At 46.3% G+C, this 17,385-nt stretch overlaps 1 protein-coding gene across 1 annotated transcript in view; it reads right to left on the bottom strand.

Annotated features, from left to right (window-relative positions):
- Positions 1-17,385, bottom strand: part of LOC144585053 (uncharacterized) — a 41,161-nt gene that overhangs the window by 7,669 nt on the left and 16,107 nt on the right.

Raw genomic sequence — 17,385 nt, 5'->3', positions numbered from 1 at the left:
AGACCCCCCAAGCAGCAAACCTCATTCTTCATGGTGAGAATCACTCCCCCAAAAGAGAGGGAGTTTCCCAATCCACCAATGGAGGGACCAACCACCCTCTGGAACTCCATCTTGTCTGGGTTCAGCCTCAGTCCATTCTCCTGCATCCATTGCAGTACAGCCTCCAGGCAGCGCTGAAGGGACAGAACAGCATCCACTGTGGTTGGAGAAAAGGAGATGTAGAGCTGGGTGTCATCAGGCAGGCAGAGCTGAGGGGTCTCTACACGTGGATGAGATGGTGGTGTCAAGAGAAGGAGTTTAGATTCATCTGGCACTCGGGAATTTTTTAGAACAAGGTGGGCTTGGAGAAGAGGGATGGACTTCACTTGAATGAACTTGGAACTGAACTGCTGTCACATAAAATTAAAAAGGTGGAAGAGCATCTTTTAAACTGAATCCCGGGGAAAGCCAACAGGAGCCGAGAGGCGTTCATTTCGGGTCCCCTCATCCCTGTGGAATGAGGGCGGAGAGGATAGAGAACCACAAAGTGATGATAGTGTAGGAATTAGGACTGGGATTGTGATGGGATGGAAGGAGAAGCAAACAAGCCACCCTTCTTGGGGGACCCGATAGGCAGGTGCTTTTATGCAAATGCCCAAATGAGCAAAGATAAGACAAATGGAACATTTTATTCATTTTAACTTTTTTATTTACTTAACTTTTATTTGGAGGGTAGATATAAGATTGGTAGAGTGGTGTCAAGGAAAAATTACAGGCCTGAGCAGAATGGAATGTATTAATGAGAATCCATGATGATCAGGTGTGCTGAAGCTGAGTCAGGATGACTCAGCAGAGCTGATGCAATCCAGGGATGATGCAACTCAGGGATGATGTAATGTGTAACCTGACTGGTTATGTATATGTATATATGTGTGATTGTACAGTCAGTTGCATCTTCTCCTGCATGAAGATCACATCTACACGTTATGCTGCCAGACTGATGTAAATACTGCTGTAAATACACGTTGCTGAAGGAAATGCTGCTGGACTATGTGTGAGTTATTCCTGGACTGCCTGAACCGTGAATTACTCTGCTAAAACTGTGATTATCGCTATAAACACTGACAAGTGGCCATAATAGAAACCTGGTGGGATTCGGAAAACCAATGGGATACCGCAATCCCAGATTATAAACTCTAGAGGAGGGACAGGGAGGGGCATGTTGGAGGCAGGGTGGCCATCTAGGTCAAACAAGGGGTAGAATCCAGCAGAAATGGAGATGGATGATGGGTCTGACTCCATCATAGAATCACTGTGGGTTAAACTGCCAGCACCAAGGAGCAATGTGATAGTGGGTTGGAGGCTTGCTATCATCCTCCAGATCAAAAACTTGAGAGGGAAATGTTGGGAAAAACTTGAGGGGGAAAATTGATAAGTGGATAGAAATCAGGGAGGTGTCCAAAAGGGACAGGATCGTAATCATGGGGAACGTCAATTATCCTCACATTGACTGGGCTCAGGCGTGCTCTGATCAAGAAAGAGAGACCGGATTTCTTGACATGCTAAATCACTATGTCTTGGAGCAATTTCTCATGGAGCCCACCAGAGGACAGGTGACTCTGGATCGAATATCATGTCAGGACCTGGTTAGGGGCGGGAATGTCACTGAGTCCCTAGAGAATAATGACCATTCTGCCATCTCTTTTCCCGTGCATGTTGGGGGGAGAATGTCAAGGAAATCTGACACAAAAACTATTGATTTCTGAAGGGTGGACCTCCCTCAGATGAGGAAGCTAGTAAGAAAGAAGTTGAAAGGGAAGTTTACAAAAAAATTCTCAAGAGTGCATAGTCTTTTTAAAACAACGGTAGTAGAGGCCCAGTGGAAGTGTATACTGCAAAAAAGGGGGGGCTCAACTAAGTCCAAGAAAGTGCCGGAATAGTTAACAATCAAAGTTACAGAGGACTTAATGGGAAAGGAGGGGTCCTTCCATAAATGGAAATCCTTCCCAGATGAGGAAAATAAAAAGGAACATAAATTCTGGCAAAAGAAATGTAAGAAGATGATAAAAATGGCAAAGAAAGACTTTGTGGAAATTATGGCCAGCAATATAAGGGGGAATAATAAAAGCTTCTTTAAACACAATGGTGCCCCGCATAGTGACGTTAATCCGTTCCGGATAAATCGTCGCTATCTGGAAACGTCGCTATACGGGGCAAAAAACCCATAGGAACGCATTAAACTCCGTTTAATGCGTTCCTATGGGGCAAAAACCCACCGCTAAGTGGAAATCCTCAATCCAGCCGCCAGTTTCGACGCCTCGGTAAGCGAGGAATCGGCGCAAAAACGCTGCGGGTGGCCATTTTCTTCTTCTGGTGGCCATTTTGAAACCGCCGATCAGCTGTTTGAAAACATCGCAATTTGAAAATCAGTAAGCGAAACGCTTACCGATCATCGCAATGCGATGTTTTGCCTATTTAGAACATCGCAATCCAATCAATTTTTTGATCGCAAAATCTGCATCGCTATGCGGATTCGTCATTAAACGGTGCGCTCGTTATGCGAGGCACCACTGTATTTTAGAAGTAGGAAACTTGCCAGAAAAGCAGCTGGCCCTCTGAATGGTGAGGGAGGGAAAGGGGAGAGAAAGGGGGACTTAGAGATTGCAGAGATATTAAATGAGGGGGGTTTTTTTGCAACTGTCTCCACGACAGACGACTTCGGGCAGATTCTGCTTCCCGAACGGCCCTTCTTGAGTAATGAATTAAATCAGATACAAGTTACTCTACTGAAGCCACACGTGTCACTGGGAGATCCTCTCTGGAGGACTGGAAATGGTCAACAGGAACTCAAATGGGAAGGAGCCTTTTTCCAGCAGTAGAGGTGGCAGAAGCCTATAAAGTGATTCACACCTTGGTAGAATTTATATATAAGACTTCAGGAGCCATAGATCTCTTGGAGAATGTCTCTATGAAAACACAAGCAAAATTAAAGGCTGAAGAAGTTTTCCTGAAGAATATGGTTTTGCAAAAGAGATTAGCTACTCATAGGATGCTCCTGCATCATGGCGGCCTGTGTGTGTATATAAATCAAACACGTATGTACCAGGATGCCTCAAAAGGAATAGTATGGGATCATTATTTGTTAGCAAGTTCTAAAGTCTGTGATTAAGGGACAAGTGTTAGGACCTTCAGATTTCCATCACAAAGTCCATTAAACCACTTGATAGAAATAAAGCATTTGATGGATTAATGGAACATCTCCACTGGCAATTAGGACAAACTCCTTCAGCCCAAAGGTGCTGCAATCCCTCAAAACAAAGAACTTGGGTTTGATCCTGATTGTAGTGAACATACAAATCCACCATTTATATAGGGAATATAGGAAGACTGACTCTGCCCAAGATTGGCACAAATCATTAGGCATCCTTTAGTCTTGAAAAACGATGGTAACATGCTCTGTATGGAGGTCTTAGAACAGCATCTACTGTGGCTGAGAAGGCCAATTCGAGAGTGACAATCCCTTCCACACTGAAGACAAATACAATCTGTCCCCTGTCCAGCTCCTTGATCTTGCTGCTTTTGTGACTTTCTCTTTACCTTGGCCTACTGGACAAGGGTCTCTTCAAATTGGGAGAGGCCATGATGCACTGCCTGCCTCCAGGCTGAACACTCAGATGTCAGGGTTTCCCATCTGTTGAGGTCCACTCCTAAGGTCTTCAGATCCCACTTGCAGATATCCTTGTATCGCAGCTGTGTTCTTCCTCTGGGGCGATTTCCCTGTGCTAATTATCCATATAGGAGATCTTTTGGAATTTGACCATCAGCCATTCTCAAGACAGGCCCAAGCCAACATAGACGTTGCTGTTTCAGTAATGTATACATGCTAAAAATTCCAGCTTGTTCTAGGACTACTCTATTTGGAACTTCATCCTGCCAGGTGATATTAAAAATCCATCAGAGGCAATGCATATGGAATGTGTTGAGCTTCCTCTCCTGCGGTGCACAAAGGGTCCAAGACTCACTGCAGTACAGGAGTGTGCTCAGGACACAGGCTCTATAGACCTGGATCTTGGTCTATGCCAACAGCTTCTTATTAAGCCATACTCTCTTTCTGAGTCTAGAGAGCATAGTAGCTGCTTTGCCAATACATATATCCAGCTCGACATCTAGAGAGAGTGTGTCAGAGATCATTGAGCCGAGGTACACAAATTTATTTATTTATTTATTTGTTTGTTTGTTTATTTTTATTTGTTTATTTATTTATTTATTTATTTGATTTATATCCCGCCCATCCGGTATATTCTACCACTCTGGGCGGCTTCCAACAAAACACATATACATTGAATGACACAAAAGCATTATAACATAATCAATAACAGAAACAGTGCAATATATATATTAAAAATAATAATGGATAGCAAGAAAGAAAAAAGAGTCAAGTGCTGACAGGAGGGAAGGCCTGGATGTACATCCATGTTTTTAGTTGGCTTTTCAATGTGCCCAAAGTGGGGGCAGCGCAAATCTCTCATGGGAGGTTATTCCAGAGGCGAGGAGCCACCGCTGAGAAGGCCCTGTTTCGTGTCTTTTCTCTTTGGGACTCCCTCGGCGTCAGGGTCCTCAGCCTCACCTCCTGGCTCACACGGGTGATCCGGGTAGATCTTGGTGGGAGCAGGCAATCCGCCAGGTATCGAGGTCCTTGTTACATACAGCACTGATGTTACCTGTCTGTCATGGGTTTGGAGGGAAAGTTCCATCCTATGGGGAGTGGAAGGCGGGACATCAGGAGGAGGGGCTGTACTGTATATATAGGTGAAGCCTGTGTGGTGAAAAGGAGACGCTGGGATGTGAAGAAGCAGCAGCTGGGAAGAAGAAGCTGGTGTGGGAGTCTGTGTGTCAGACAGGGTACTACTGTGTGTCAGAGTACCAACCTGATAGGTTCAGGTGTCTGTTGGTTAGCCAGAACTGATAGGTTCAGGGTCTGTGCTTCAAGTTAAGGGTTCTGTGTGAACCAAACTGTATGCATGTATGAATGAGAATAAGCCACGTTACTTTATCTTATTCACCTGATCATTTTATTTTCCCTGTGTGTTGTATTTAAATAAACCTTATTCTTTTATTTGTTTAAAAATCCATCCCTGGTCTGTGTGACTTCTTATAGGGAATGGTTGGTGGCAGCTTAGTTAACTGTGGCAGATCCCAGTAGGTCTGGGTTTGTCACATTGATTGGTGTCCAGCGTGTGGGATACGACTGGTCCAGTTGTCCAGCGGTCCAGCAAAGCCTTGGCAAGTGTGCCCAGAGCAAGGGGGGTCTAGTCAGGGACAATCTGAGGCGCGTAGGTAATCTTCTAGGTGTACCTCACGGGGAGGTGCGCTAGTGGAAGAACGTGCCAACTGAGGAGACTAGATTAGGGTGCTCTGAGGCAGCCTGTTTTTGGCGGGAAAAAAGCTGAGGCAAAACTGTGTAGTAGCAGTGATCTAGCCTGCCTGCTGAGAGGCCCAGCAGAGGGGGGGTAGACTCTAACTCGCTACAGTTGCAAGTTAAGTGCTGAAGAACAGCAGCAATCTATAGAAAGCTGGTTCTGAGGCAAAAGAGAAAAAAAAAGTGGTCGTTTTATTTTGAGGCTTGACTTTTAAAGCAGCTTGTTCTGAGGGGGGATTATGCCCTTGACTCGAAGCCAGATGGCAGAAATGGGTGAAGTGAAAGACCCCCAGGTTGACCAAGGTTCTGAGGATGAATTTGGCTCAGTGCAAGGTGACAGCACAGGAGAGCAGAACCCAGAACTCAGAAAATTACTCCTAGCCCAACAGCATGAACTGAGGGTGAGGGAAATGGAGGAAAGATTGGAGAGAGAAAGAAGGCAATTTGAGATTGAGAGAATGGAAAGAGCAGAAAGATTGGAGAGAGAGAAAATGGCGTTTGAATTAAGAAAATTGGAACTGATGAACCAGAACAATAATAACAATAGGGATTCTGAGGGAGGCCAATTGTCTAAAGCTGACCTGAAGAAATTCCCTGTGTACCACAAGGGAGATTGTCCTGAGGTGTTCTTTTCCTTAGTGGAAAGAGCGTTTGTGGACTTCTCAGTAAGGGAAACTGAGAAGATGACCATCATGCGATCTTTAATCAGTGGTAGCCTGGCTGAGGTTTATTCAGAGATGCCAGAGGAACTGATGAGAGATTTTGCAGAGTTTAAAAAACTGGTGTTTGCAAGACATGGGATAAATGCGGAACAGCTGAGGCAAAGATTCAGGTCAATCACCAAGAAACCAGAACAGACTTACCCAAGTGGGGGCCCAATTGGTGAGGCTGCTTGAGAAATGGCTATCTCAGGAGGGGACAGAGACCTTTCAGCAGCTTAAAGATTTGATAGCACTGGAACAGTTCTATTCAGTCCTGCATGGGGAACTGAAATTCCAGGTGAGGGAAAGGAAACCAAAATCTGTGGCAGAAGCCGCCGAGATTGCAGATTTTATTTACCAGATAAGAAAGCCCTTAGGTGAGGAGAAATCTGTAGGAAAACCCAAAGAAACCTACAGCAAGTACTCTCAGGGACCAGGGAAAAGCCAGCAAGGGGGAGGGGCCCATGGTGAAGGGAAGCCCTCAGACATGAAACCAAGACCTCAGATTTTGGAGGGAAAACCAAAACAAGATGAGAGAGAATCAAAATACACCAGAAAATGTTATTTCTGTCAGGGAAAGGGCCATCTAATCTCAGAGTGTGAGAAATTAAAGCAGCTAAAAGGAATGGTGCCTCAGGATTCGAGTGGAACCAAGCCAAAAGCTGTGTTCTGTGTCCAGAAAGAGCAAGGCTCATTGTCACTGAGGGAGCCTGTTGCCATGGCGACTCAATCTGGAACAGTGACATCTGCTGATCAGGCTGAGGAAAATGGTCCTCTCGCGGAGGTAAAGCGCTGCTTGCTGGTGAGAACAGATTCTCAGTTGTTTGAGACAGCAGGGGTGGACGTAGGAATACTTGATCGTCGGTATAGGGGGCTGCGGGACACTTGTTCCCAGGTAACCCTGTGCCATCCAGATATTATTACTAGGGAGTTTATAATCCCAAATGAGAGCATGAAGGTGGCAGGGATTGAGGGGCAGATAATCTCACTGCCAGTCGCGGAGGTACCTGTCAACTTTCAAGGCTGGAGGGGAGTTTGGCGGCTAGCGATTTCATCGACTCTGCCAGCAGCCGTGCTCGTGGGAAATGACCTGGCTGAACATGTGAAAAGGGTGCTAGTGATTACACGTTCACAAGCCACCACGGGGACAGTTCAGGGGGGTAATGATGAGCCAGAGACGGAAGCAGGGGGGAGTTCAGAAGCTGTGGTGGAAACCTTAACCACAGACAGCAGATTTGGACAGGAGCAAAAGGCAGACGCCACTCTCCAAAAGTGTTTTGAACAGGTGACTGACGCCCAGCTAACACCTGAAACCCCAGTGAGATTTCTGGAGAAAAAGGGGATTTTATATAGAGAGACCCTGAGGAATATCTCAAAAGGGGGAGATGGGATCAGAAGTCAGCTGGTGGTACCTGAAAAGTATCGCCCCATGATCTTACAAAGGGGGCACTCTGACATGTTTGCTGCACACTTAGGGGTGAACAAAACACAGCAGAGAATCACACAGAATTTTTACTGGCCTGACATAGGGAAGCAGATCAGGGAGTTCTGTAAACAATGTGATGTGTGTCAAAGGCAGGGGAATAGCCGCGACAGGACCAAAGCAAAGTTGTGCCCTTTGCCTGTGATTGACACTCCGTTCAAATGCATAGGGGTGGATATTGTGGGACCTTTGCCCAAGGCCACAAAGAGGGGGAACAGGTTCATTCTCACCATTGTGGACCATGCCACGAGGTACCCTGAAGCCATACCCTTGACTAATATTGAAACTAACACAGTGGCAGATGCCTTGGTGGGGTATATGTCCAGGATGGGATTTGCCTCAGAAATAATCACAGATTTGGGAGCATCATTCACATCGAAGCTCATGAAACGGTTATGGCAAATCTGTGGAATTAAGCACAAGGAAACCACTGCTTATCATCCTGAAAGTAATGGGTTAACTGAGAAGTTCAATGGGACTCTAATGCGCATGATTAGGGCTTACTTGGCAGAGAATCCAAACAATTGGGACCAGAAGCTGCAATCCCTTTTGTTTGCTTATCGATCAGTGCCACAAGCCAGTACCGGGTTCAGTCCATTTGAACTTTTATTTGGGAGAAGGGTGAAAGGGCCCCTTGATTTAATCAAGCAAGATTGGGAGCAGATCACCCAGGATGACCCACAAGGTGTTGTGACATACATAGACACCTTGATGAATGACCTAAAGAGAAACCTAGAGCTAGCAACAGAGACCCTGCAAGCTCAAAAGGTCAGAAAGAAAGATTGGGATGACCAGGAAGGCAGGGAGAGGCACTTTAACCCAGGGGAGGGAGTGCTTTGGCCCAGGCCCTGCAAAGAAAACAAACTGCAGCTGGGTAGCCCAGAAATAAAATACTTGGGTCACATGGTAGGGGGAGGAGTGATAAAACCCCTGGGGGCCAAAATAGAAGCTGTTCGTGATTGGCCCAGACCCAACACCAAGAAAAAAGTCAAATCATTTCTTGGGTTGGTGGGCTACTACAGAAAGTTCATCCCGAGGTTTAGCGAGATTGCGGCTCCGCTGACCGATCTGACGAGGAAGAAGACTGATGACCACATCCCGTGGACCAGCGACTGTGAGGCGGCGTTCCAGAGGTTGAAGCAGGCGCTAATCAACTATCCAGTGCTGCGTGCTCCAGACTTCGACCGGGAGTTCATCATCTACACCGATGCGTCTAACAGCGGGGTAGGAGCCGTTCTGTGCCAGGAGGATGAGAATGGTGACCAGCATCCAGTGTCCTACCTGAGTAGGAAACTTCAAAAAGGTGAGAGACATTTGGCAACCGTGGAGAAGGAGTGTTTGGCCATAGTCTACGCGATCCAGAAGGCCAAGCCTTACATCTGGGGAAGACATTTTGTTCTGTGCACTGACCATTCACCATTGCAATGGTTAAAGACAATGAAAACCCACAATAGCAAACTTATGAGGTGGGCTTTAAACCTACAGGACTATGACTTTGAAGTGAAGGTGGTCAGAGGGTCAGTGAACTGTGTTGCTGACGCCTTGTCAAGAAGACCTGAAGATTGAAGACGGCGAAAGAACATGGACTATGTGTATATATTGATAACAAAAAGTTAAATGTACCTGTTTTTTGAACTTGGTTTGTATGAATAAAGGTAAATTGATGTAATGTATATGGTAAATGTTTAAATGCCTAATTGATATGGTTAACTTAGAATGTAAGTATAAGTAAGTATGATATTGTATGTATAACTGTTGTTGTGTGTTTTATCCAGGTTGTTTTTTGGGAAAAAGCACCTTAGCTTTCCCTCTACAAAACAACTTATAAAGAGGGGAGATGTTACATACAGCACTGATGTTACCTGTCTGTCATGGGTTTGGAGGGAAAGTTCCATCCTATGGGGAGTGGAAGGCGGGACATCAGGAGGAGGGGCTGTACTGTATATATAGCCTGTGTGGTGAAAAGGAGACGCTGGGATGTGAAGAAGCAGCAGCTGGGAAGAAGAAGCTGGTGTGGGAGTCTGTGTGTCAGACAGGGTACTACTGTGTGTCAGAGTACCAACCTGATAGGTTCAGGTGTCTGTTGGTTAGCCAGAACTGATAGGTTCAGGGTCTGTGCTTCAAGTTAAGGGTTCTGTGTGAACCAAACTGTATGCATGTATGAATGAGAATAAGCCACGTTACTTTATCTTATTCACCTGATCATTTTATTTTCCCTGTGTGTTGTATTTAAATAAACCTTATTCTTTTATTTGTTTAAAAATCCATCCCTGGTCTGTGTGACTTCTTATAGGGAATGGTTGGTGGCAGCTTAGTTAACTGTGGCAGATCCCAGTAGGTCTGGGTTTGTCACAGTCCTAAACCGTTTAGGGCCTTGTAAGTAAGCATTAAAACTTTGAAGTCAATGCGGAAATGGATGGGCAGCCAGTGCAGCATGGCCAGAATAGGAGAAATGTACTGGTGTTTTCTCACTCGAGTAAGGAGTTGGGCCGCTGTATTCTGCACCACCTGAAGTTTCCGCATCAGCCTCAAAGGCAGCCCCACATAGAGCGCATTACAGTGGTCTAATCTTGAGATTATGAGCACATGCACCAAGGTGGTGAGCGCCCCAGTGTCAAGGTAGGGCCGCAGCCAAGCCATCCGCCAAAGGTGGAAAAAGGCGGTACAGATTACCAATGCCACCTGCGTTTCCATGGTGAGCGTCGGATCCAAGTGTACGCCCCACTCTTCGCAGCCAGGGTCACCCCCCCAAATGAGAGTCACCCAGGCTGCCAGCAATGGGGGCCCCCACCCACAGAACTTCCATCATGTCTGGATTCAGCCTCAGCCCGTTTTACTGCGTCCATTGCAGTATGGTCCCCAGGCAGCACTGAAGGGACAGTACGGCATCACCTGCAGTTGGTGAAAGGGAGATGTAGAGCTGGTTGTCATCCTCATACTGATGACACCATACCCCTTGATGTCCCCTCCCAGAGGCCTCATGTAGATGTTAAACAGCATTCGGGAGATAATCGGCCCCTATGGAACCCCACAATTGAGACTCCATGGGGCCGAGACACTCTCCCCAAGCTGTATTCTCTGGGGACGGTCCTCCAAGAAGGAACAGAGCCAGGCAAGTGCCAAGCCACCGATTCCCAACTCGAAGAGCCTCCCCAGGATACCATGGTCGACAATATCAAAGGCCGCCAAGATGTCCAGGAGAACCAACAGAGACGTTTTGCCCCTGTCGGCCTCCCTCTACAGGTCATCGTACAGGGCGACCAATGCCATCTCTGTACCGTGGCACGGCCTGAAGCCCAACTGATATGGGTCCAGGGAATCTGTTTCATCCAAGTGTGCCAGAAGTTGATCAGCGACCACCCTCTCGACCACTTTGCTCATGAAAGAAACAGTAGTGACGGGCCTATAATTGCCAATTTCGTCCACTGCCATATTAAGTTTCTTATGGGCCTAATGAGTGTCTCCTTGAGGGCAGGTGGAGAGACCCATTTATTATTGCAGTGGCCCATTCTGTTGTTTTCGGCCTGGCTGCTTTGATTAGCTAGGCCAGGCAAGGGTCAAGGGAGGAGGTGGTGGCTCAACAGCGATCAAGCACCATGTCCACAGAGACAGGCATCACAGGCTGAAAGTTACCGGGCAAGATGGAGCACTGGACATCTCTGCTCGACTCACTGTGTTCAAAAAAGGAGAGAGCTCCCAGCAGATGGCCTCCACTTTAGATTTAAAGAAAGCTGCAAACTTGTCAGGTGAAAAACTAGGAGGAGGCCCATCACCCGAACCAGTTCCGGATAGGTCGCGCACTATACGGAATAACTCCGCCTGCTGGTTTGATGCTTCGCTTATCCGGTTAGCGAAGAATGATCGACATGAAGCCTTTACCTTATTCAGGTAAAGGTTAGTTGCGACCTTAACAGCTATCCAATTATGATCCATTGGGTTCTTCCTTTATCTATGCTCTAGCTTTCTCCTAAACTGCTTCATCGTTCAGAGGTCCTGGTTAAACCAGGGCACTGGCTGAGCTCTACGGTAGAAAGGGCGTTTAGGCACAATCGTGTCTATGGCCCTGGTGGCAGTGGTGGACCAGCTGTCAACCAGAACGTCGACAGGAACACTAGCCAGGTGAGCCGTAACACCTCTCATGGCATCCTGGAATCCAACCGGATCCAGTAGTCTTCGAGGGCGGACCATGAAAAAGGGTCCCTGCTCCCTGTGATGGGGGAGAGCCACTATGAGGTTACGCTTTATTAGGTGGTGATCTGACCATGACAAGGGAGCTGACTCAAGGTCAGTCACCATCAGACCACACTCACTCCAACTGGTGGAAAAAAACCAGGTCCAATGTGTGACCACCCATGTGGGTGGGTCTGCTGACATGTTGGGACATGTTCAAGGAAGCCATAGTTTCCAAGAACTCAAGAGCTGGGCCAGAAGCCTCTGCCCCCGCATGCACGTTGAAATCACCCAAGACTAGAAGCCTCGGGGATCCCAACAGTGCCGCGGAGACAAAGTTGGCCAGCTCTGGAAGGGAAGTGGCTGGGTTGCAGAGAACGCGGTAGACCAGCAAAATCGCAATACCATCCCTGGATCCAATCAACACATGGAGTGCCTCTAGTCCCGGCTTTACCACCGAGGAGCGCCTAGTAACCTCCAAGCTGGATTTATAAACAATGGGTACTCCCCCTGCCCCACCAGTCTACCCTGATGCTGGACAGCATAACCAGGCAGACAGACAAGAGCCAGGGGAGGACCCCTTTCTCCGCCAATCCATGGTTATGCATGCCAGGTCTGCATCCTCCTCCAGGATAAAATCATGAATCACCTGAGTTTTGTTGGATACAGACCTGGCATTCAACAGCACCAGGGTTAGAGTGGAGGGCTCGCTGGGCTGGCTACCTCGATACTGAGGGTTGATCACAAAGTCATGAACAACCTCCAATTCTTGCGTGGAGATGGTAATAGAGGGAGGTGAGTCCACACACTGGCCCATGACTTGTGTTTTCTTCAGGCTGATTGTTAGTCCAAAGTCTTGGCAGGCCTTGCTAAAACAATTCATGAGTTGTTGGAGGTCTTCAACAGAGTGGGCAACAATGGCTGCATCATCTGGAAAGAGAAAGTCTCATATGCATTTCAGTTGGACTTTGGTCCTTGCTCTCAGTCTAGAGAGATTAAAGAGCTTTCTGTCTGATCTAGTCCGGAGACAGACACCTTCTGTTGCTGTTCCAAAGGCGTGCTTCGGCATGACAGCAAAAAAGATCCCAAAAAGGGTTGGTGCAAGGACACAGCCCTGTTTCACTCCGCTTCAGATGTCAAAGGGAACTGATGTTGAACCATCAAAAACTACGGTGCCTTTCATTCCCTCATGGAAGGACCTGATGATGTTAAGGAGTCAAGGTGGACATCCAATCTTGGGAAGTATTTTAAAAAGGCCATCCCTACTAACCAAATGAAAGGCCTTTGTGAGATCTATGAAGGCCCCAAAGAGTGGCTATTGTTCCCTGCATTTCTATTGCAACTGTCTGAGGGAGAATACCATGTCAGTGGTGGATCTATTAGCTCGAAATCCGCACTGTGATTCTGGATAGACTCTGTCTGCAAGCAGCTGGGGTCTCTTGAGCACAACACAGGCCATCAGCTTCCCTACAATGCTAAGAAGAGAGATGCCACGGTAGTTATTGCAGTCACCCCTGTCTCCTTTGTTCTTGTACAATGTGACAATGTTTGCATCCTTCATGTTCTGTGGTACTCCACCTTTCCTCCAGCAAAGACGAAAGAATTGATAAAGTTCGGTGGTGATGATCTCTTTACAGCACTTCAGCACTTCAACAGGGATGTTATCCTTTCCAGGTGCCTTGCTGGAGGCTAGGGAATCGAAGGCCGCTTTAATTTTTGCTAAGGTTGTTTTGCTGCCCAATCTTCCAAGACAGGCAGGCACTCAATGTTATTTAATGCTTCTTCGGTTACTACATTCTCTCTGGAATATAGCTCAGAGTAGTGCTGCACCCAGCGGTCCATCTGCTGTGCTCAGTCCTGGATGATCACGCCTGTAGCAGACTTCAAGGGAGCTGATTGCTTCTGTATTGGACCTAAAGCCTGCTTGATACCATCATACATTGATACCATCTAAAGTCAGAATCCAGAGTCAAATATACAGCATAGTCCACGGTCAGAGTCCAGAGTCAGGAACACGGTTCAAGGAGCATGGATGCAAGCCAGAGGTTTTGACTTGTTGCTTCCACAAAATTCTGGCTGACTAGGAGCTGTTTTTATAGCAAAACAGCCCCTGAGCTGCTGGAAACCTTTCCATCCTGTCAGTACTCAGGGCTGATTGAACGGATGTTTCTGTGGACAGTCTTTGAGTGATCCTCTGACCTTTTGGCCATGTTTTCCCCGAAGCCTGGCCGGAAGCTGGTTTGCTGGGGAAGGAGAATCTGGAGGTGAATCAGGTGTTTCTGTTTACTCAGCATTCTCCTCAGCCCCAGTTAACCCTTCTGGTTCCAGGTCTTCAGCTGCACTTATGACACCTGGGCCCGGGAAAACAATAGGGGACCTCTCTGAACTATTAGATGCCAAGAGGCATGGCCCTAAAGTAGTGCTGGAAAAGGCTCTGCAAGCTAGCCATCATGATAACAACACCTTTTCTACACGATCTTCCTATGGTTCAGTTCAAGTTTATTGTATTAGCTAAAAACCATCACAATTGTTTAAAATACAGATATGGTCAATTAAAATCATGATAAAACCACAGACATATAAAATAATAAGAGACCCCTCATATCTGAGAATCTCCCACACAATTGATCGCAATGGCTTTCAGAAAATTAGGCCGAATATTTCTGGCTGCTTTTGCGAATAGTGCTGTTCAATACGTAACATAAGGGTCACAGTCCAAGAGTAACCTGACCACCTTTATCTGAGGGCTTTCCTCCTGTAGAGCAGCCAAAATGTTACCCAGGAGCTTTTCTCGGGGGTTCTGATATAGCTGACAATAGAGTAAATAATGGAGAACATCCTCTATCTCAACTGCTCCGCAGATGCACAGCCTTAGATGTTTAGGGACATTCATGTACCTGCCATCTAAGACAGCAGTTGGCATGGTTTGGAAGCGGAGTTCTGTGAAGGCAGTTCTCAAGGAGGCAAAAGTAAGTGAATCTAGGTATTGCGCCCTTGAGTGGTTTGTTTTCAACAGACGGTACCAGTGGGAGAAATCTGAAGAGTGGATTAAGACCAGGTCCTGGTCGCTATCCAATTTATAGAGCCAATCTCAACATTCTTTTAACCTCTGAAAATAAAAATGTCTATAGAGAGGGATTTAGATTTTAGTAGGTTTTGAGCTGAAGTTGTCCAGCCGCCATTCTTCCATTGCTCTATCTAAAGTTGCCCTGGCTTTATTGTATTAGCTATACATACCTTTCCATCCTGTCAGTACTGTCTAAGATAAGATCTTCCTATGGGCTACCAGTCACTTTGATTGAAGAAGCCCAACTCAACATACCGATGCTCACATACAAGCTAGCGGTCACTGTTTCGCTGCCTGCCTCTTCAGAACAAAAGGCGCTGCTTTTATCTTGTGCAGATTTGCCTTGCCATATAATTCCTGGTAAGATAGATGCCGGAAACCTGAGTATTTTCCCGGTACAGCTCTGGACTTCCTCTCCTACCACCATAGCTGCGAGATCGATTGTTGCAAAGGTATTTTTTCTGCCGCCGGATTCAGTGACATCGGTACTGAGGCAGGGCTCAGGAAAAGCTCCACACGGCGGAGGCCCTTAAATAGGAGCAACCTCTTCTAAGACACATTCAGCCTAGTACAAGTCCCTGGAACACACCTATTTTTGTTATAAAAAAGAAATCAGGCAAGTGGTGACTGCTTCAGGACCTGCGAAAGGTAAATCAGAGAATGCAACCTATGGGACCTTTACAATGTGGCATGCCTAATCCAAACATGATTCCACAGGACTATCAGATAGCAATTATTGATCTTAAAGACTGTTTTTTCAGTATCCCCCTGGCTCCAGAGGACATAGAGAAATTTGCCTTTACTCTCCCAGTTCAAAATAATGAAAAACCCACTCACTGTTTTGAGTGGAAAACTTTGCCACAGGGAATGATGAACAGCCCCACTTTATGCCAACTTTTTGTTGGCAATGCCTTGCAACCCTTTCGAAAAGCTTTCCTGGACATGTTGATATGGACGATATTCTGATTGCCAGGACACTCATCGCAGATTTTCATCTGGATTTTTTGCATTCTACCTTGTCTGCCTTCAGACTATGCATTGTGACTGAAAAACTTCAACGCACTTCGCCTTTCAGATATCTTGGTCACAAGTTATCTCAGACTGCTTCTGTTCCTGTTATGCCACAATTGTGTAATCCAGTCTTTTACGCTGGTCCAACTTCAACAGCTTCTCAGCAACATCAATTGGGCTCGCCCTTTTTTAGCCGTGTCCACCCAAGAGCTTTCACCGTTGTTTTCCGCCCTCGCGGGACACTCATCTCCAGCAGACATTATTCCTGTGACTCCTGCCATGAAGAGGACTCAACTTGTTTCCTCACGACTTCGTCTCGTCTCTGTTTATCGCTGTCCTGACGCATCATGTCATCTTTCCTGCATCATTTTGTCTACACTGTCACTTCCAACTGCAATCCTCTATGTTCCAGACACATCGGATCACATCGCTATCACTGAATGACTTCATTTACCACACACTCCTTCACGCAACCTTTATCCCCATGTTAATGCAGTAGTGGATCTTTTTGTGAAAGCTAGACTCCGCTGCTGACAACTTTCGGGTTTTGACATTGACTCTGTTTACTTTCCTTTCCCACAGGGCGATGTTGAACAATTGCCAGAACTTTCTACACCATTTCAAACTGCATTTGCTGATTTCTGTGGGACTGTTCTACCTAATCCTCCCAAAGACAAACTTTTAATGTTCCTTTCCTGTGTTTCCTATTCTCTTACAACTTGCTTTTCTCCACAGCCTCTTCAAGGAGCACGCACTGTTTTTTCTGATGGCTCTTCCACTTGTGGTGTTCTTGTTTGGCAAAATGACTCTGGAGCCAGGACTTCCCATTTCACGGTACCTCAGACATCAGCCCAGTGTTCAGAACTAGCCACTGTCATTCTTGCGTTTGAAACTTTTGCTCATGATTCTTTTAATCTGATTGTTGACACTCAGTATGTCTTCAAATTATTGACGCATCTTCTGAATTCGTATTTATCTCCAAACATTGATGATGCTTTACTGTGTCTGTTAAATCACAACTTCTTTTACAGAAACACTATCTTCCCTGTTTTGTTGCCCACCTTCGCTCTCATTCAGGTTTACCTGGATTTTTGACAGAAGGAAATGCTGTCGCTGATGCCGCACTCCGAGAATCTGCCTTTCCTCTTTTTGACAATCCCATTGACTCTCACGGAATGTTTCATCAATCTGCTAAATCATTGAGCAAGCTATTTTCAATCCCCATGTAACATGCTCGGGATATTGTTGCTTCTTGTCCCTCCTGTGCTAAATCTCCATTGAACTTTCTCTTTGATGCTGTCAATATTAGAGGAACTGAAGCCAACCAACTGTGGCAAATGGATGTCACGTAAGTACCTGCTCTCAACCCTACGTATGTCTAAACTTCACTTAACTGTGGATACCTTTTCAGGATTTATCTGGGCCACTACCGTGCGTGGAGAAACTACACGACATGTTATTTAGCACTGCATTTGTTGCTTTGCTGTCATGGGTCGCCCACATGAACTCAAGACTGACAATCGTCCAGCATATTCCTCTGCAGCCTTTTCTGACT

Source organism: Pogona vitticeps, chromosome Z, assembly GCF_051106095.1.
Source record: "Pogona vitticeps strain Pit_001003342236 chromosome Z, PviZW2.1, whole genome shotgun sequence".
Lineage (NCBI taxonomy): Eukaryota > Metazoa > Chordata > Lepidosauria > Squamata > Agamidae > Pogona > Pogona vitticeps.
The sequence above is the reverse complement of the archived record's forward strand: the minus strand, read 5'-3'. Positions and strand labels throughout refer to the sequence as shown.